Below are 21,444 nucleotides of genomic sequence, written 5' to 3' on the forward strand. Positions count from 1 at the left end.
TCTTATAGGATTTGGTCTAAAGCGACTTCCCCTCAAGTTCTGTAGTTCTGAGTCCGCAGCTCGTGGTCGTGCGGTAGCGTTCTCGCTTCCCACGCCCGGATTCCCGCGTTCGATTCCCGGCGGGGTCAGGGATTTTCTCTGCCTCGTGATGACTGGGTGTTGTGTGATGTCCTTAGGTTAGTTAGGTTTAAGTAGTTCTAAGTTCTAGGGGACTGATGACCTCAGATGTTAAGTCCCATAGTGCTCAGAGCCATTTGAACCATTTTTTTTTAGTTCTGAGTAGACAAGACGATTGCTGACGCAAATATATGTAGACAAAAATGTGCAACGGTGTCGGAACAATAAATGAGAACTATCGTAAATCTTATTACTTTCCTTGAACTAACTGGTTTATGAGTAAAGAGTAATGGAATAAATTGTGGATGTATAACAACTTTTTGTGAGATACCAGCAGTACTCATGTCGTTATCGGCACAGGTCGGGGCAGTCAACAACGCCGAGGGTCCAGAAGACGCTGTCGACGCCGATGTCGACGCTCTACCTTGTGCCGCTATCGGTCCAGTGGCTGAACCACTGGGACTACCTGCAGACACCATCAGTTCCGCAGCACCATCGAGCTCGGCATCAAATACTGTCACCTTCGGTGGCGTTCCTGTCCGCATATGGGCGCCACCAGCTGGTCCATCTTCGAGCCAGATTGCAGGCATCATCAACTTTGGTAGCTTTCCTCTTCCTACCGCAGTCAAACAGGCAGCAGCACCAGTGAACGCTGTTCAGAACACGATCAACTTTGGTGGCATGTCTGTTCGCTCACTGGGCCAACCCGTAACTGTACCACTGAGTGTGACTTCAAACATCATTTCCGTCGGTGGTCGACCTGTGGTCAGAGGGCTGCTGCACTAATGAACAGTTAACTTGGCGCCATCAGCCTCGCGTGTGTCCCCGTCCATGCATCAGGTGCTGAATGCTGTTAGCTAGTGACTGCGGATGTTTACCTCATTGATTAACGGATCTATCTGTTGTGCCATTTCCACAACATCTGCAGTTGTTTTAGAAACAGCAAATGTAAAAAAAATACCTGATTAAATTACAAAAGACATCGGCCTCTCAAAGTATCATAAAAAATTAAGACTGACCTGTACCATATGTCCTTGCTAGCTGAATAAAAATGCAGTTGTGAGCGGAGTTTAATTTGCGTATTCTTACATGTTCCTTACCTTTTTGACTAATTTTTTTCCACATACGTTTTGAATCTTTTATTGATCAAGACATGAACAGCAAAACGAAGAACAATGCCAACTGAGACTAATCAACAAATACAGAAGAGAACACATCAAGGCGGACCTTAACAAGATAACCACTCCGTCTACAGGCCACAAGTGACCCATCGGGACCGTCCGACCGCCGTGTCATCCTCAGAGGAGGATGTGGATAGGAGGGGCGTGGGGTCAGCACACCACTCTCCCGGCCGTAATGATGGTATTCTTGACCGAAGCCGCCACTATTCGGTCGAGTAGCTCCTCAATTGGCATCACGAGGCTGTGTGCACCCCGAAAAATGGCAACAGCGCATGGCGGCCTGGATGGTCACCCATCCAAGTGCCGACCACGCCCGACAGCGCTTAACTTCGGTGAGCTCACGGGAACCGGTGTATACACTGCGGCAAGGCCGTTGCCCACCTTAAGAACATGCAAAGAGGAAATATGAAAAACGTAGTTATAAATCTACGTTGCCAAAGACAACAGAAACAAGGTGATCCACACCATCTCTCTAAAATGTCTTCAAGACCAGAACAGCACACAAAGGAAATACCGAAATAAAAACAACACTGAAGCAGTATACGAGTGATAACTGAAAATAAGTCGGTTATCCTTCATCAAACATCTACATCTACATGGATACTGTGCAAATCACATTTAAGTGCCTGGCAGAGGGTTCATCGAACCGCCTTCACAATTATCTATTATTCCAATCTCGTACAGAGCACGGAAAAAGTGAAAACCTTTACCTTTCCCTGCGAGCTTTGATTTCCGTTATTTTATCATGGTGATCGTTCTACTTATGTAGGTGGACGTCAACAAAATATTTTCACATTCGGAGGAGGAAGGTGGTGATTGGAATTTGGTGAGATGTCCATCCCAAATCCTGGGTCATTTCAGTGAGACTCTCTCCCCTATTTCGCAATAATAAAAAAACGTGCTGCCCTTCTTTGAACTTTTTCGATGCACTCCGTCAATCCAATCCTATCTGGTAAGGATCCCACACCGTGCAGCATTATTCTAAAAGAGGACGGACAAGCGTAGTGCAGGCAGTCTCTATAGTACATCTGTTACATTTTCTAAGTGCCCTGCCGATAAAACGCAGTCTTTGGTGAGCCTTCCCCACAACATTTTCTATGTATTCCTTCCAATTTAAGTCTCGCGGTAGCGTTCTCGCTTCCCGAGCACGGGGTCCCGGGTTCGATTCCCGGCGGGGTCAGGGATTTTCACCTGCCTCGAGATGACTGGGTGTTTGTGTTGTCCTCATCATTTCATCGTCATCCAGGAAAGTGGCGAAATTGGACTGAGCAAAGATTGGATAATTGTACGGGCGCTGATAACCACGCAGTTGAGCGCCCCACAAACCAAACATCATCATCATCATCATCCAATTTAAGTAGTTCGTAATAGTAATTCCTAGGTATCCTGTTGAATTTACGGTCTTCAGATTTAACTGATTTACAGTGTAACCCAAGTTTAAAGGATTCCTTTAAGCACTCATGTGGATAATCTCACTTTTCATTATTTAGGGTCAGTTGCCAATTTTTGCACCATACAGATATATTTGCTAAATGGTATAACTATTTGTTTTGATCTTCTGATGACTTTGCTAATCCATAAATGACTACGTAATCTGCAAGAAAACCTAAGACGGCTGCTCAAATTGTCCCCCAAATTGATTATATAGATAAGGGACAACAAAGGGCCTATAATATTATCTTGGGGAACGCCAGAAAGCACTTCTGTTTTGCTCGATGACTTTCCGTCAGTTACTAAGAACTGTGACCTCTCTGACAGCGGCTTGTGTGGTACAGTGTCAAAGGCCTTCAAGAAATCCAGAAATACGGAATCCATTTGAAATCCCTTATCAACAGCACTCTACACTTTGTCTGTGTAAAGAGCTAGTTGTGTTTTACAAGAACGATGTTTTCTAAATACGTGTTGACTGTGCGCTAATAGACCGTTTTCTTCGAGGTGATTCATAATGTTCGAACACAATGCAGTATATGTTCCAAAATCTTGCTGCATGTCGACGTTAATCATATGGGCATGCAATTTAGTGGATTACTCCTACTATCTTTATTGACTACTGGTGAGACCTGTGGACCTTTGCAGTCTTTGGGTACGGATCTTTCGTCAAGCGAACGATTGTAAATGATTGTTAAGTATGGAGCCAATGCATCAGTATACTCTGAAAGTAACCTAATTAGTATACAGTCTGGACCAGAAGACTTGCTTTTATTAAGTGATTTATACTGCCTCACTACTCCGAGGATATCTACTTCTATGTTACTCATGTTGGCAGATGTTCTTGATTCGTATTTTGGAACATCTACGTCGTCTTCATTGATTAAGGAATTCCGGAAGCCTGTGTTCAGTAACTCTGCTTTGGGGGCACTGTCTTCGATAGTATCTCCATTGCTATAGCGCAGAGAAGGCACTGATTGTGTATTGCTGCTCTGCATATTTCACATACGACCAAAATATCTTAGGATTTCCTGCCAGGTTTCGAGAAAAACGCCCCCATCTCTTTTGCAGCGAAGCAATTAAACAGAACTTCTGTCGGTGAGTAGGAGGATAACAGGTATGAAACATGGATACTAATTTATACAGTTTATAAGAACAAGCATTTCGTAAACAAATAACTATTACAAATGTGAAATACATAATGGTGCTAGTAAACCTTTGTTATACCACTTGCATGTAGAACACTGCAACCATAACTAGAAAAGGACAGTGAATAGAGTCTGGAGTCATATACGTAATGACGTTACTCCCGTAGCGCAGCAGTGTATGGAAACGAAACGCAGTTGTTACAGAACGGTGCTCTGGGGTACAGAGATGATGAACAGCACAAAGAACAAACTACAGGAAAGGAAGGGAATAGGCTATGGCGACGAGGGGCACCATCAGGAAACTCTCACGTCGGTTACATGCGCGATTCAAAGTAAGCGACGCTCGTGGATTCCGTACAACCATGCGGAGAACATCAAGTACAACCCCAGAACGCCAGGTGGCGCACCGAGAACTACAGACCACGGAATACGTCGCCAGCCGTCAGCAAGATGTTGCTGGCTGTACCTCAAAACCACGCCTCCATTCGGTCACGTGTGACGAGGGGACAGCACGCTTCTTGCTGAAATGTAGCTACTTGATGTTGGAGAGGACTGGGTAGCGCCGTTAAAATTGCTGAAAAAGTTAAGTTAATTTTTCCTCTTCCCTATTGTAACGACCAGTTATGTGCAAGCTAATAAAGAAAACGTTTGTAACATATACTGGGGTCTCCTCAATTCATGGATGCATGGGAATACATGCATAAAGCAAAGGGAAACAAATGTGGAGGAACTAAAATATGATCCCACTGACGGATTTCAAATGAAGCTGAAAAATACATTTAAGGATGGCAAAAAATACTTACAAAGTCATAGAAACTAAGCGTGGCAGAAACATTCGAGCAGTGCCAATGGTCAGAAACCAGTCCAAATGCATAAAGACAGTATTCTAATGAGACCAGTTATCTGATTTCCCACATCAGATTGCTAAGTGTGCACACTAATAATTAACTGAACATTTCAATCTACGTAAAAAAAAGTATAAAAACACCTTAGATTAATACAAATAATAAGAGATACTCACATCTCATCAACAATGCAGTGGATATACTTCGATGTAAAAGGCATGTATACTTCAATCCCTCTTATTCACACAATTAACATCGTAAAAGAACGACTGACAAATCATAATAGTTCAGTGCTACCACAGAAGAACTGATACAAACAATAGTAGTCATTACTGAGCAATACTACTTTCACTTTAAGAATTATTTTTATCTACAAAAGGAACACTCTAATACATGTAAGCAGAAATCCTAATGAATCGCACCGAAAATAGTACTTTCTGCAGAAATAATAAAACAAAAGAATATAAAATATTAAAGAAGTGCGTATATTTAGACAATATGGTATGCCTGATAAATGAACCACAAGAATGTACAAACAGATTACAAAGGCAGATAAATGACATACACCAAGACCTTCAATTTATTAAGGAAGTACAAACAGAAAAAACAATGCACTAACTCAACCTCCAAATCAATAAATTTGACAGTTTATGAATTAGCGAAAAGGAAATAGCTACAGACACGATAATACACAAGACATCGATCCACGTTTTCAAAAAATTTCTGTCATCAGGTTTTTTGCAAACAAGAGTACCAAGAAGGACTAAAGATGATTGTCAATATAGGACAAAACAGTGGATACAACAGGAAGGCAGTATATAAACTACACAACAGCATCAAAAGGATAATACAAACAGCAGACAGCAAAATTAAAAGAATCGAGATACACCAAGATATATCAGTAACACACAATGCACATTCACACCAGAAATCTCTATTTCAAAACCAACACAAAATGGCACAGCATAACATATCACAAACAGTTAACACACAAAAAATTAGTAGCAGATTCAAAAAACATGAAATTAATTATCCTTCAAGACAAACAGCACAATAGAAAAGACATTAAAACTGTGACAGAAGAGAAAGATAAATACAACAGTTCAGGAACATATGAGTTAATACGTAATAGCTTCAGACTGTAAATAAATATGAATGAATGCAAGAAATTTTAATGTCAGTACCAAAGAACATACAAGGGCATTAAAGAGTAAACGTACCCACTTCACATTAGCAAGTATCTAACACAATAAAATCATTAGCACACTGGGATAAAATACACAGTGCGACGACATAAATGAAAATGGAAATGTGCTGAATGACCAAAACAGCAGTATCAAAAGAACAACATTCAAACTAGTTCACTGTTCACCAAGAAAGAAAACAAACACACACACACACACACACACAGTGCCCCACCATATTTCCTCCATCATCCCTCATCCCTATTCCAGCACCGCAATCGACTCTCACCCTCTACATCACCTATGAATCCTCAGCCTTGAAGTATGTGAGCAAGAACATGTGCAGTGTGCTACTGTTCATGTTATAGGCAGTGAAATGTTTAAATGTGACGTATTATCTGGAGGAAAACTGTACCATATGCATCTAATACGTACAGAAATCGCATGGGTTCATGAGAAGGACATAAAAAAGGCAACTGAGTTTAAAAAACGAAGCTATATAGCTGTAAATAGTGAGATTATTAAATGACCTGCCAGGAATTAGTAGAGGTCTCTTATCAAAATGTGTATGATTAAATAATTTTTTGTGCATTATAGGCCAAAGAAGATACCTAGCGTGAATACACGAAATGTGTCTGGTAAACAAAAATAAAACTTCCACTTGCAAAAACGGAATTATTGTTTTCTCTAAGGTACAACATAACTGAAACAACAACTGACAAGCGATTATTACAAACATTATGGGACATGTGACCAGTATACACCCAACAGGTTTCAAATGGAGTTGGCTGGCCTGTTATAAATTCCGTTAACACTATAGGAAAAATCACAACACCAAAAAATAATTAATGCAGCGTAATGAAACTTCGGGGATTTATTTGTCTAGGTAACATGTTTAAGTGATTAACATTTCAAGATTGCTGGTTAATTAAGCACGCGATACGCCATTGCAAATGTGAATTGCTGGTACATTAATAACCGGTGTAAAAGCCAGAATGTTGGGTGCAAGCACGGAAACGTGGATGCATTATGTTGAACAGTTGCGGGATGTCAGTTTGTGGAGTCAGTTGCGGGATGTCAGTTTGTGGAGTGGAGTTCCATGTTTGTTGCACATGATCAGTCAATATAAGGTCGGTTCAAGCAATTTGTGGATGACACTGGAATTGTCGTCCTATGTTGTCTCTTATGTGCTCGATTGGAGACAGGACTGGTGATCGAGCAGGCAAAGGCAACATATAGACACTCTGAACAGCCTGTTGGAATTCAACAGCAGTAATTGGGCGACCGTTATCCTGATAGAAAACACGTCTTGCAGTGCTGTTCAAGAATGGCAGCACAACAGGTCGAATCACTAGATTGACGTACAAATTTGCAGTCGGGGTGTGTGGGATTCATCGTCTTAGGGTGGGCGTTCCTCTATGCAAGACCATCATGCGAAAATGGGGTATTCTTCCAGCCGATGGAGATACATCCTGCGAGTGCGGACAACACAAGACCCGGCCCACCTGCTAATACACTCCTGGAAATGGAAAAAAGAACACATTGACACCGGTGTGTCAGACCCACCATACTTGCTGCGGACACTGCGAGAGGGCTGTACAAGCAATGATCACACGCACGGCACAGCGGACACAACAGGAACCGCGGTGTTGGCCGTCGAATGGCGCTAGCTGCGCAGCATTTGTGCACCGCCGCCGTCAGTGTCAGCCAGTTTGCCGTGGCATACGGAGCTCCATCGCAGTCTTTAACACTGGTAGCATGCCGCGACAGCGTGGACGTGAACCGTATGTGCAGCTGACGGACTTTGAGCGAGGGCGTATAGTGGGCATGCGGGAGGCCGGGTGGACGTACCGCCGAATTGCTCAACACGTGGGGCGTGAGGTCTCCACAGTACATCGATGTTGTCGCCAGTGGTCGGCGGAAGGTGCACGTGCCCGTCGACCTGGGACCGGACCGCAGCGACGCACGGATGCACGCCAAGACCGTAGGATACTACGCAGTGCAGTAGGGGACCGCACCGCCACTTCCCAGCAAATTAGGGACACGGTTGCTCCTGGGGTATCGGCGAGGACCATTCGCAACCGTCTCCATGAAGCTGGGCTACGGTCCCGCGCACCGTTAGGCCGTCTTACGCTCACGCCCCAACATCGTGCAGCCCGCCTCCAGTGGTGTCGCGACAGGCGTGAATGGAGGGACGAATGGAGACGTGTCGTCTTCAGCGATGAGAGTCGCTTCTGCCTTGGTGCTAATGATGGTCGAATGCGTGTTTGGCGCCGTGCAGGTGAGCGCCACAATCAGGACTGCATACGACCGAGGCACACAGGGCCCACACCCGGCATCATGGTGTGGGGAGCGATCTCCTACACTGGCCGTACACCACTGGTGATCGTCGAGGGGACACTGAATAGTGCACGGTACATCCAAACCGTCATCGAACCCATCGTTCTACCATTCCTAAACCGGCAAGGGAACTTGCTGTTCCAACAGGACAATGCACGTCCGCATGTATCCCGTGCCACCCAACGTGCTCTAGAAGGTGTAAGTCAACTACCCTGGCCAGCAAGATCTCCAGATCTGTCCCCCATTGAGCATGTTTGGGACTGGATGAAGCGTCGTCTCACGCGGTCTGCACGTCCAGCACGAACGCTGGTCCAACTGAGGCGCCAGGTGGAAATGGCATGGCAAGCCGTTCCACAGGACTACATCCAGCATCTCTACGATCGTCTCCATGGGAGAATAGCAGCCTGCATTGCTGCGAAAGGTGGATATACACTGTACTAGTGCCGACATTGGGTATGCTCTGTTGCCTGTGTCTATGTGCCTGTGGTTCTGTCAGTGTGATCATGTGATGTATCTGACCCCAGGAATGTGTCAATAAAGTTTCCCCTTCCTGGGACAATGAATTCACGGTGTTCTTATTTCAATTTCCAGGAGTGTATGTCCTCAACCTGAACAACCCGGCACAACACAGGACCTGATCGAGGGAACCAACAAGGCCATCGGAGTTGCTACCTTCTGGAAATGCTGACCGGACACGGGATAACCACGACAGTGCTCCTATTGTCATACGAAATCGCACCTCAGAACATATGTCCAGGTGTAGGACCAGTGTGTCTAGCAGGCAGACAAGTCGTTTGCAGGTGTTTCAACTGGCCTCCTTCTAATCAACATACGGACATCAGTTTCACAGAGGCAGAACTGGATTTCATCAGAAAACACAACCGACCTCCATCCCAACCTCCAATAAGCTCTAAAGTGTCACCACTGACGTCTCAAGTGAAGGCTACAGGACGTCTGGCTCGAAGCTGTCCTTGACGTAAGCGATTTTGTGACAGTTCTGTCAGTTGTCGTGCTCAGACTGCTGCTGCAGATGCAGCACGATACACCAGAGCCACACGCCAAAGATGAGAGTCTTCCATGTCGGTAGTGACAAGTGGCAGTCCAGAGCCCGGCCTGCTTGCGATCGTACATTCTCGCGACTCACACTGCCAGCAGCCATGTACAGTGGCTACATTCCAGCCTAGTCTTTCTGCAGTAACGCAGAACGAACTTCCAGCTTCTCGTAGCCCTATACACAACCTCGTGCAAACACTATACGTTGCTGATAATAGTGTCCTAGTTGCCTTAATGGCATTTTTGACTAACAACATTTCACCACGATCTGTCTCAAAGGTAACTACTGCTCACGACTGTTACAGCGTGTATTAAAAAATCCGATTTGTGTTCACTAATTCTCACTATATCTAACTTCAGCCGACCCATTTCCCTTTTTTAAGTTTTCTGATCTACCTGCTCGATTAATGGATCTAACATTCCACTCTCTGATCCAGAGAATGGAAGTTTTGTTCCTCCTGATGACGACATTCACTTGAGTAGTCCCCACCTAGAGATCCGAGTGGGGAGGGGGAGGGGTTATTTTACCACCCGATTATTTTACCTAAGAGGATGCCATCATCATTAAACCATACAGTAAAGCTGCATGCCCTCGGTAAAAATTACGACCATTTCCTCTTGCTTCCTGCCATTCACAGTACCAGCATAACAAGGCCATTTTTGTTGATGTTACAAGGCCAGATCAGTCATTCATCCAGACTGTTGCCCCTGCAACTACTGAAAAGACTGCTGCCCCTCTTCAGGAACCATAAGTTTGTCTTGTCCCTCAACAGATACCCCTCTGTTGTGGTTGCACCTACGGTATGGGTATCTGTGTTAGTGAGGTACGCTAGCCACTCTACCAAAGGCATGGTCAATGGTTCATGAAGTGGGGGGAGGAGGCATACGATATTAGTGTTATAATAAATCCCACTAGAGAGAGATTTACAGAAGGAATAGTTAATGATGTTTTCCTAACAATTAGTAAGTGGATCTCTGAAAACACTCTCCTTGTTTTGAGAAAACAAACTATACTCAGTTCTGTACAATAAATATTCATTTATCACATGAACACAAGTCAGTAAATAAGTTAGACTGTTCCAGATTTTTGGCTGTTCATACCGGTGAAAACGTGAACTGGGGGAAGCTTATTACCGAGATTCTCAAACAATGAAACGCCATTGCTTTTGCTCTTCATGTAATTGCAAGTCTTGCAAACCAGCGAATGACACATTTTGCATATTTCCACTCAATAATGTCTTGTGGAATTCTTTGCTGGTGCTTTTCACCACTTAGAAAGTATCGATTGCACAAGAGACAGCAGTAGCAAAATTCGGTGTTCGATGGTGGTCATCACGTAGGGACCTCTTCAAGATGTTACGAATTTTAACTGTACTATGACAATACACATATTGGCTAATGATATTCGTCAAAAATAATCCATGACAATTTGAGAAGAATAGTGATGTCCAGTCTAACAATATCAGAGGGAAGAATAATCTTTATTGCCCATTATTAAAGTTTTCAGTCGCTCAGAAAGGAGTTAGGCATGCAGCAATAAAATTTTTTATCATTTGTGCACCAACATAAAATGCCTGACAGCTAACAACATAGGTTTCAAATGTAACCTAAAATCATTTCTCGTTGACAACTTCTTCCATTCCATGAATGAATTTATATTTAAAACTGCTGGCCTGTGAAAAAAAGGTAAGTGAATTCGTTTAAGTAGAGATACATGAGTAGGACTAAAAAATAATATGTTCATTAATATTAACACTGATCATGTATACACATTCTGTAAATGACTGGTTATATTTCATTTGGATAAATGAATCATTCAAACCGTCTATGGAACATGTAATTAGCTTATAACTGGCAAACAATACATGTAAAATCAGGAAGCTATGTGAATAGTAATAGTGACATGTCCATGACTGTCCTGCGAGTTAGTTGGAGTCTGTACCTTAAAACTGTATTTTACTGTAATTTCTGAAACAATTGACTTACTTTTTCGTCACCCCTATTCTAACCACCTGTTTGGTCAAGCCAATAAAGAAGATGTTGGTAACATATACCAGGGCTCTCCTCAATAGGTAGCTAGAAGTAGGATTTTTCAGGAATAGCTAAGAAGGCAGACCAAAGTGACGCTATAGTGTACATGGAGACATGGGAATACATCAATAAAGCAGAGGAACTAGTACAGGAAGAAGAATGTGAAGAAACTAAAATCTGATCCAAATGACAGATGCTGAAAAATGTATTTAAAGGTGGCAAAAAATACTTAGAGATCGTAGAAACTAAACTTTGTAGAATACTTCGAGCAGTATCAATGGTCAGAAGCCAGTCCAAATGCATAAAGACAATATTCTGATGAGACTAGTTATCAGATTTGCCACATCACACTGCCAAGTGTGCACACAGTTAATTAACTGTACATTTCAAAGTACATAACAACAAAAGTATAAAAAGACCGTAGATTAATACAAATAATAAAAGATACCCACATCCTGCGAAGCGTAGAATGCATATACTTTGATGTAACCTCTTACTGACACAATTAACATCTTAAAAAAACAACTGACAACAAATCCAAACAGTCCAGGACTACCACAGAAGAACATATGCAAACGGTAGTAATAATCACTGAGTAAAACCACATTCACTTTAAGAATACATTTTATCTACAAAAGGAACACTCTTATACTTGTAAGCCAATATCCAAATGAATCGCAATGAAAACAGTACTATTTGCAGATTAATAAACACAAAAGAATATAAAATACACTCCTGGAAATGAAAAAAGAACACATTGACACCGGTGTGTCAGACCCACCATACTTGCTCCGGACACTGCGAGAGGGCTGTACAAGCAATGATCACATGCACGGCACAGCGGACACAACAGGAACCGCGGTGTTGGCCGTCGAATGGCGCTAGCTGCGCAGCATTTGTGCACCGCCGCCGTGAGTGTCAGCCAGTTTGCCGTGGCATACGGAGCTCCATCGCAGTCTTTAACACTGGTAGCATGCCGCGACAGCGTGGACGTGAACCGTATGTGCAGTTGACGGACTTTGAGCGAGGGCGTATAGTGGGCATGCGGGAAGCCGGGTGGACGTACCGCCGAATTGCTCAACACGTGGGGCGTGAGGTCTCCACAGTACATCGATGTTGTCGCCAGTGGTCGGCGGAAGGTGCACGTGCGCGTCGACCTGGGACCGGACCGCAGCGACGCACGGACGCACGCCAAGACCGTAGGATCCTACGCGGTGCCTTAGGGGACCGCACCGCCACTTCCCAACAAATTAGGGACACTGTTGCTCCTGGGGTATCGGCGAGGACCATTCGCAACCGTCTCCATGGAGCTGGACTACGGCCCCGCACACCGTTAGGCCGTCTTCCGCTCACGCCCCAACATCGTGCAGCCCGCCTCCAGTGGTGTCGCGACAGGCGTGAATGGAGGGACGAATGGAGACGTGTCGTCTTCAGCGATGAGAGTCGCTTCTGCCTTGGTGCCAATGATGGTCGTATGCGTGTTTGGCGCCGTGCAGGTGAGCGCCACAATCAGGACTGCATACGACCGAGGCACACAGGGCCCACACCCGGCATCATGGTGTGGGGAGCGATCTCCTACACTGGCCGTACACCACTGGTGATCGTCGAGGGGACACTGAATAGTGCACGGTACATCCAAACCGTCATCGAACCCATCGTTCTACCATTCCTAGACCGGCAGGGGAACTTGCTGTTCCAACAGGACAATGCACGTCCGCATGTATCCCGTGCCACCCAACGTGCTCTAGAAGGTGTAAGTCAACTACCCTGGCCAGCAAGATCTCCAGATCTGTCCCCCATTGAGCATGTTTGGGACTGGATGAAGCGTCGTCTCACGCGGTCTGCACGTCCAGCGGGAACGCTGGTCCAACTGAGGCGCCAGGTGGAAATGGCATGGCAAGCCGTTCCACAGGACTACATCCAGCATCTCTACGATCGTCTCCATGGGAGAATAGCAGCCTGCATTGCTGCGAAAGGTGGATATACACTGTACTAGTGCCGACATTGTGCATGCTCTGTTGCCTGTGTCTATGTGCCTGTGGTTCTGTGAGTGTGATCATGTGATGTATCTGACCCCAGGAATGTGTCAATAAAGTTTCCCCTTCCTGGGACAATGAATTCACGGTGTTCTTATTTCAATTTCCAGGAGTGTATGTCCTCAACCTGAACAACCCTGCACAACACAGGACCTGATCGAGGGAACCAACAAGGCCATCGGAGTCGCTACCTTCTGGAAATGCTGACCGGACACGGGATAACCACGACAGTGCTCCTATTATCATACGAAATCGCACCTCAGAACATGTGTCCAGGTGTAGGACCAGTGTGTCTAGCAGGCAGACAAGTCGTTTGCAGGTGTTTCAACTGGCCTCCTTCTAACCAACATACGGACATCAGTTTCAGAGGCAGAACTGGATTTCATCAGAAAACACAACCGACCTCCATCCCAACCTCCAATAAGCTCTAAAGTGTCACCACTGACGTCTCAAGTGAAGGCTACAGGACGTCTGGCTCGAAGCTGTCCTTGAACTAAGCGATTTTGTGACAGTTCTGTCAGTTGTCGTGCTCAGACTGCTGCTGCAGATGCAGCACGATACACCAGAGCCACACGCCAAAGATGAGAGTCTTCCATGTCGGTAGTGACAAGTGGCAGTCCAGAGCCCGGCCTGCTTGCGATCGTACATTCTCGCGACTCACACTGCCAGCAGCCATGTACAGTGGCTACATTCCAGCCTAGTCTTTCTGCAGTAACGCAGAACGAACTTCCAGCTTCTCGTAGCCCTATAAACAACCTCGTGCAAACACTATACGTTGCTGATAATAGTGTCCTAGTTCCCTTAAAGGCATTTTTGACTAACAACATTTCACCACGATCTGTCTCAAAGGTAACTACTGCTCACGACTGTTACAGCGTGTATTAAAAAATCCGATTTGTGTTCACTAATTCTCACTATATCTAACTTCAGCCGACCCATTTCCCTTTTTTAAGTTTTCTAATCTACCTGCTCGATTAATGGATCTAACATTCCACTCTCTGATCCAGAGAATGGAAGTTTTGTTCCTCCTGATGACGACATTCTCTTGAGTAGTCCCCGCCTAGAGATCCGAGTGGGGAGGGGGAGGGGCTATTTTACCACCCGATTATTTTACCTAAGAGGATGCCATCATCATTAAACCATACAGTAAAGCTGCATGTCCTCGGTAAAAATTACGACTATTTCCTCTTGCTTCCTGCCATTCACAGTACCAGCATAACAAGGCCATTTTTGTTGATGTTACAAGGCCAGATCAGTCATTCATCCAGACTGTTGCCCCTGCAACTACTGAAAAGACTGCTGCCCCTCTTCAGGAACCACAAGTTTGTCTTGTCCCTCAACAGATACCCCTCTGTTGTGGTTGTACCTACGGTATGGGTATCTGTGTTAGTGAGGTACGCTAGCCACTCTACCAAAGGGAAGGTCAATGGTTCATGAAGTGGGGGAGGTGGCATACGATATTAGTGTTATAATAAATCCCACTAGAGAGAGATTTACAGAAGGAATAGTTCATGATGTTTTCCTAACAATTAGTAAGTGGATCTCTGAAAACAGACTCTCCTTGCTTTGAGAAAACAAACTATACTCAGTTCTGTACAATAAATATTCATTTAGCACAGGAACACAAGTCAGTAAATAAGTTAGACTGTTCCAGATTTTTGGCTGTACATACTGGTGAAAACGTGAACTGGGGGAAGCTTATTACCGAGATTCTCAAACAAAGAAACGGCATTGCTTTTGCTCTTCATGTAATTGCATGTCTTGCAAACCAGCGAATGACACATTTTGCATATTTCCACTCAATAATGTCTTGTGGAATTGTTTGCTGGTGCTTTTCACCACTTAGAAAGTATCGACTGCACAAGAGACAGCAGTAGCAGAATTCGGTGTTCGATGGTGGTCATCACGTAGGGACCTCTTCAAGATGTTACGAATTTTAACTGTACTATGACAATACACATATTGGCTAATGATATTCGTCAAAAATAATCCATGACAATTTGAGAAGAATAGTGATGTCCAGTCTAACAATATCAGAGGGAAGAATAATCTTTATTGCCCATTATTAAAGTTTTCAGTCGTTCAGAAAGGAGTTAGGCATGGAGCAATAAAATTTTTTATTATTTTTGCACCAACATAAAATGCCTGACAGCTAACAACATAGGTTTCAAATGTAACCTAAAATCATTTCTCGTTGACAACTTCTTCCATTCCATGAATGAATTTATATTTAAAACTGCTGGCCTGTGAAAAAAAGAATAAGTGAATTCGTTTAAGTAGAGATACATGAGTAGGACTAAAAAATAATATGTTCATTAATATTAACACTGATGATGTATACACTTTCTGTAAATGACTGGTTACATTTCATTTGGATAAATGAATCATTCAAACCGTCTATGGAACATGTAATTAGCTTACTAACTGGCAAACAATACATGTAAAATCAGGAAGCTATGTGAATAGTAATAGTGACATGTCCATGACTGTCCTGCGAGTTAGTTGGAGTCTGTACCTTAAAACTGTATTTTACTGTAATTTCTGAAACAATTGACTTACTTTTTCGTCATCCCTATTCTAACCACCTGTTTGGTCAAGCCAATAAAGAAGATGTTGGTAACATATACCAGGGCTCTCCTCAATAGGTAACTAGAAGTAGAATTTTTCAGGAATAGCTAAGAAGGCAGACCAAAGGGACGCTATAGTGTACATGGAGACATGGGAATACATCAATAAAGCAGAGGAACTAGTACAGGAAGAAGAATGTGAAGAAACTAAAATCTGATCCAAATGACAGATGCTGAAAAATGTATTTAAAGGTGGCAAAAAATACTTACAGATCGTAGAAACTAAACTTTGTAGAATACTTCGAGCAGTATCAATGGTCAGAAGCCAGTCCAAATGCATAAAGACAATATTCTGATGAGACTAGTTATCAGATTTGCCACATCACACTGCCAAGTGTGCACACAGTTAATTAACTGTACATTTCAAAGTACATAACAACAAAAGTATAAAAAGACCGTAGATTAATACAAATAATAAAAGATACCCACATCCTGCGAAGCGTAGAATGCATATACTTTGATGTAACCTCTTATTGACACAATTAACATCTTAAAAAAACAACTGACAACAAATCCAAACAGTCCAGGACTACCACAGAAGAACATATGCAAACGGTAGTAATAATCACTGAGTTAAACCACTTTCACTTTAAGAATACATTTTATCTACAAAAGGAACACTCTTATACATGTAAGCAAATATCCAAATGAGTCGCAATGAAAACAGTACTATTTGCAGATTAATAAACACAAAAGAATATAAAATACACTCCTGGAAATGGAAAAAAGAACACATTGACACCGGTGTGTCAGACCCACCATACTTGCTCCGGACACTGCGAGAGGGCTGTACAAGCAATGATCACACGCACGGCACAGCGGACACACCAGGAACCGCGGTGTTGGCCGTCGAATGGCGCTAGCTGCGCAGCATTTGTGCACCGCCGCCGTCAGTGTCAGCCAGTTTGCCGTGGCATACGGAGCTCCACCGCAGTCTTTAACACTGGTAGCATGCCGCGACAGCGTGGACGTGAACCGTATGTGCAGTTGACGGACTTTGAGCGAGGGCGTATAGTGGGCATGCGGGAGGCCGGGTGGACGTACCGCCGAATTGCTCAACACGTGGGGCGTGAGGTCTCCACAGTACATCGATGTTGTCGCCAGTGGTCGGCGGAAGGTGCACGTGCATGTCGACCTGGGACCGGACCGCAGCGACGCACGGATGCACGCCAAGACCGTAGGATCCTACGCAGTGCCGTAGGGGACCGCACCGCCACTTCCCAGCAAATTAGGGACACTGTTGCTCCTGGGGTATCGGCGAGGACCATTCGCAACCGTCTCCATGAAGCTGGACTACGGTCCCGCACACCGTTAGGCCGTCTTCCGCTCACGGCCAACATCGTGCAGCCCGCCTCCAGTGGTGTCGCGACAGGCGTGAATGGAGGGACGAATGGAGACGTGTCGTCTTCAGCGATGAGAGTCGCTTCTGCCTTGGTGCCAATGATGGTCGTATGCGTGTTTGGCGCCGTGCAGGTGAGCGCCGCAATCAGGACTGCATACGACCGAGGCACACAGGGCCAACACCCGGCATTATGGTGTGGGGAGCGATCTCCTACACTGGCCGTACACCACTGGTGATCGTCGAGGGGACACTGAATAGTGCACGGTACATCCAAACCGTCATCGAACCCATCGTTCTACCACTCCTAGACCGGCAAGGGAACTTGCTGTTCCAACAGGACAATGCACGTCCGCATGTATCCCGTGCCACCCAACGTGCTCTAGAAGGTGTAAGTCAACTACCCTGGCCAGCAAGATCTCCGGATCTGTCCCCTATTGAGCATGTTTGGGACTGGATGAAGCGTCGTCTCACGCGGTCTGCACGTCCAGCACGAACGCTGGTCCAACTGAGGCGCCAGGTGGATATGGCATGGCAAGCCGTTCCACAAGACTACATCCAGCATCTCTACGATCGTCTCCATGGGAGAATAGCAGCCTGCATTGCTGCGAAAGGTGGATATACACTGTACTAGTGCCGACATTGTGTATGCTCTGTTGCCTGTGTCTATGTGCCTGTGGTTCTGTCAGTGTGATCATGTGATGTATCTGACCCCAGGAATGTGTCAATAAAGTTTCCCCTTCCTGGGACAATGAATTCACGGTGTTCTTATTTCAATTTCCAGGAGTGTACTATACAGGTGCAGTTATTTAGACGATATGATATGCCTGATAAATGAGCCACAAGAACATACAAACAGATTTTAAAGGCAAACAAATGATGTACACCACAACATTCAGTTTACTATGGAAGTACAAACAGAAGAAACAACGCACTTTCTCGGCCTCCACACCACACAGTCATAGAATTCACAGTTGTTAATTTGCCACAAAACACACTGCAAGCCACCACATGGTGTGTGCCGAACGAAAAGGACCTGGATTTGCATCCCGGGATTGCCATTTGATTTCTCGAAGTATCTCTGTAATACTTTCGCGTTGATCGAACCTGCTGGTAATAAACCAGCAGGCCGCTTCTGAATTGCTCCTAAGTCTTCTTTTACTCTGAACTGTGGAGTTGGGAGGGGGGGGGGGGTAGGGGGAGATGACGGGGACAGGAGGGAATACCTAACTCTCGAGCAGTACTCAAGAATGGGTCGCGCTGTCTCTTCTACGGATGAATTACACTTTCCAGAAACCCTCTCAATAAACCTAAGTGGACAGTTCACCTTCAATACTACAGTCCAAGGGCTCGTTACATTTCACATCGTTTTACAGCGCTACGTTTGGATACTTAATCGATGTGACTATCTAAAGCAGCACAATACTAAAGCCACATTCGAAAATTTTAGCACCAAGTATTTAATACCCTGATGAACGCTTCATTGCATAACCTCACTGAACATCTGCTGAACGGCCTCCTCCTACAGCTCACTCGGTTTGCTGTATACTCTATTTCACACAAAAGGCGTTCAAAAAACTGAAACGATTCCGCACACCTGCCAACTCTGTCGCCACTTTCAACTGTCATGCTATTGCTCATTTCTCTCGTAGAGAAGTCTTTCCCGAAACCGAAAGATAAATAGAAAAGCTCGGACGTCCTCAGTCCTAATCTCTTTCTGATTTCTTTGACAGAATACTATTATTTCCTAATCACACGACTTAAAACCCTTAGGAAGCGCTCAGACATCACAAATACTATTGTTTAAAATCTTTACATCTATAACAAAAAATTAAATTGCAGTTACTGTTCACAATTTATTTTTACAATTATTTGATAACATTTTTCCCCGTAATGCATACAAATTACAAAAATGTTTGTATGTTTGTATGTACGTATGTTCCACATTTCCTCCTAAGCCACTGGATCGATTTCAACCAAACTGGTTGCACATATTATTTACTATCAAAGAAGCACTGAGGGGGTAGGAACCCACCTGTCAAGCTTGGAGTGAGGGTGAAAAAGTTGTGTAGCCGCCGACGCGAGAATACCCTCGCTCCAGTCACACAGTGTTTGAGAATGAGCCTTGCAGCTAACTTTAGACATAATTTCAAACTTTTACTAAAGATTTCTCGCTGACGATCATCACAAAACTATGAAAAGAAAAAAAGTTTATCGCCTTCTACGTATTAGCTCTTCATGCAGTAAAACTTCCACATGAAGCATGACATTTTAATTCATTATTTCTTTACTACTAACTGTATTCGTGACACATTTTGTAGACAGTATTCTCTTATACTACTGAATGTACCATAAAAATTACATAATTGTACGATTCTTAGTTCAGGAGATATGACGTGGTAAACATTGCGATGCGTGAAAATTACCGCATCATGCAATACATTTAAATTTACTACGCAGACAGTATCCACATCTGCCACTGAATGTACCTACAAATGTGTTTATTGTACAACGCATAATTCATACGATACGATGTCGTAAACATTGAGCTGTTGAGCTGTGTGTAAATGAAACGCTGGGGCGAAATTTCCTAGACAAAGAGATGAAATATGTGTACCAATACGCGTGAAATATGTTAAAAATGTGTGAAATATATCTGAAATCTTCGTATGCGCGTAAAACGATGGATTCCGCTCATCCCAAACCCCTGGAAGTATGTCAATCAAATCTGATACATACATTAATTACAATCTGGAAATGAATGTTATAGGAGTAAGAACCATTAGCCTCCTATTGCGGTGAGAGTGATATCGTGGAGGGAGAAGGGGGAACAAAGAGATGGACAGACAGAGAGGGTGAAAGAGGAGATGGCACAGATAGGAGGAGGAGATGGACAGAGACAGGGAAGGGTGATCTGGACAGAGAGAAGAGGAGGTGAAGAGAGAAAGAAAAAAGGTGATGAACAGAGACAGGGCGGGGAAGAGATAGGTAAAGAGATGGGGGGGAGGAGATAACACACAGAGGGGGAGAAGGGAAAGGACTGAGAAACGGGACAGGAAGAGATAGACAGAGAGATGGGAGAGGAGGAGATGGGTACAGAAAAGTAGGGGGAGGAGATAATCAGCGAAAGGGGGGAGAAAGAGCTGGACAGAGAGAGTGGGGAAGAAGATGGAGAGAGAGGTGGAGGAGGACATTGAGAAAGAGAGAAGGAGATGGAAGTAGAAGGGGTAGGAGGTGATAGACAGGAAAAAGAGGGAGGATGAGATGGAGTTACAGCAGAATGGAATAAATAAATACCTCAACGCCAGATTTCTCAGTTTTACATTAAATAAGCATCACCAAATCATTTCAGATGTCGACAACACACTAGGTGAAAGTAAAAGTAACGCTGTTCCGTTACAAAGCGTAATTCCCGTAGAACGAGTAATTTGTTTTTAGCAGGTTGCCAAACAATTTATTACATCTGGCATAAGTCATGTAAGGAAGATTAAAATACAAATACGAAAATGACCAACCTACCTGAAATTTTCTGTGTGGCTCTTAAATTCAGATTTTCAAGGCACTGAGGAAACACTTTTGGTGTTAGCTTCTGTCTCTGGTATTTCTTTCTTAAGCTTCGACAAGGAAACCTTTTATACGTGTTAAATGATCTTACAGTTGCAGAAGACAGATTCTTGCATCTGACAGGTAATTGGGTGTTACGATGACAGGTAGCAAGCCTTTAGAAATATTATTCCATTAGCACTTTTCTCCAGACGACACTACCCTGTGCCTTATCACTGTGGATGTTGAGAGTTTCTAATTCAAATTGTGTCAAGACAGTGGGATAGTGTGTCACAAGTTTCCAGAATACTTTTCGGAATCCAAAAATGGTTCAAATGGCTCTGAGCACTATGGGACTCAACTGCTGTGGTCATAAGTCCCCTATAACTTAGAACTACTTAAACCTAACTAACCTAAGGACATCACACACATCCATGCCCGAGGCAGGATTCGAACCTGCGGCCGTACCGGCCTCGCGGTTCCAGACTGCAGCGCCTATATCCGCACGGCCACTTCGGCCGGCAATCGGAATCCATTTCCAGCGTTGAAGCAATGGGGGAAGAATGAAAACT

The 21,444-nt window shown here is 44.2% G+C and overlaps 1 pseudogene; it reads right to left on the reverse strand.

The window, feature by feature from the left end:
* Window positions 1-1,558: 1,558 nt before the first annotated feature.
* On the reverse strand, window positions 1,559-1,676 carry LOC126177633 (5S ribosomal RNA; annotated as a pseudogene).
* Between the last annotated feature and the right edge of the window lie 19,768 nt (window positions 1,677-21,444).

Source organism: Schistocerca cancellata, chromosome 3, assembly GCF_023864275.1.
Source record: "Schistocerca cancellata isolate TAMUIC-IGC-003103 chromosome 3, iqSchCanc2.1, whole genome shotgun sequence".
In the NCBI taxonomy this organism is placed as follows: Eukaryota; Metazoa; Arthropoda; class Insecta; order Orthoptera; family Acrididae; genus Schistocerca; species Schistocerca cancellata.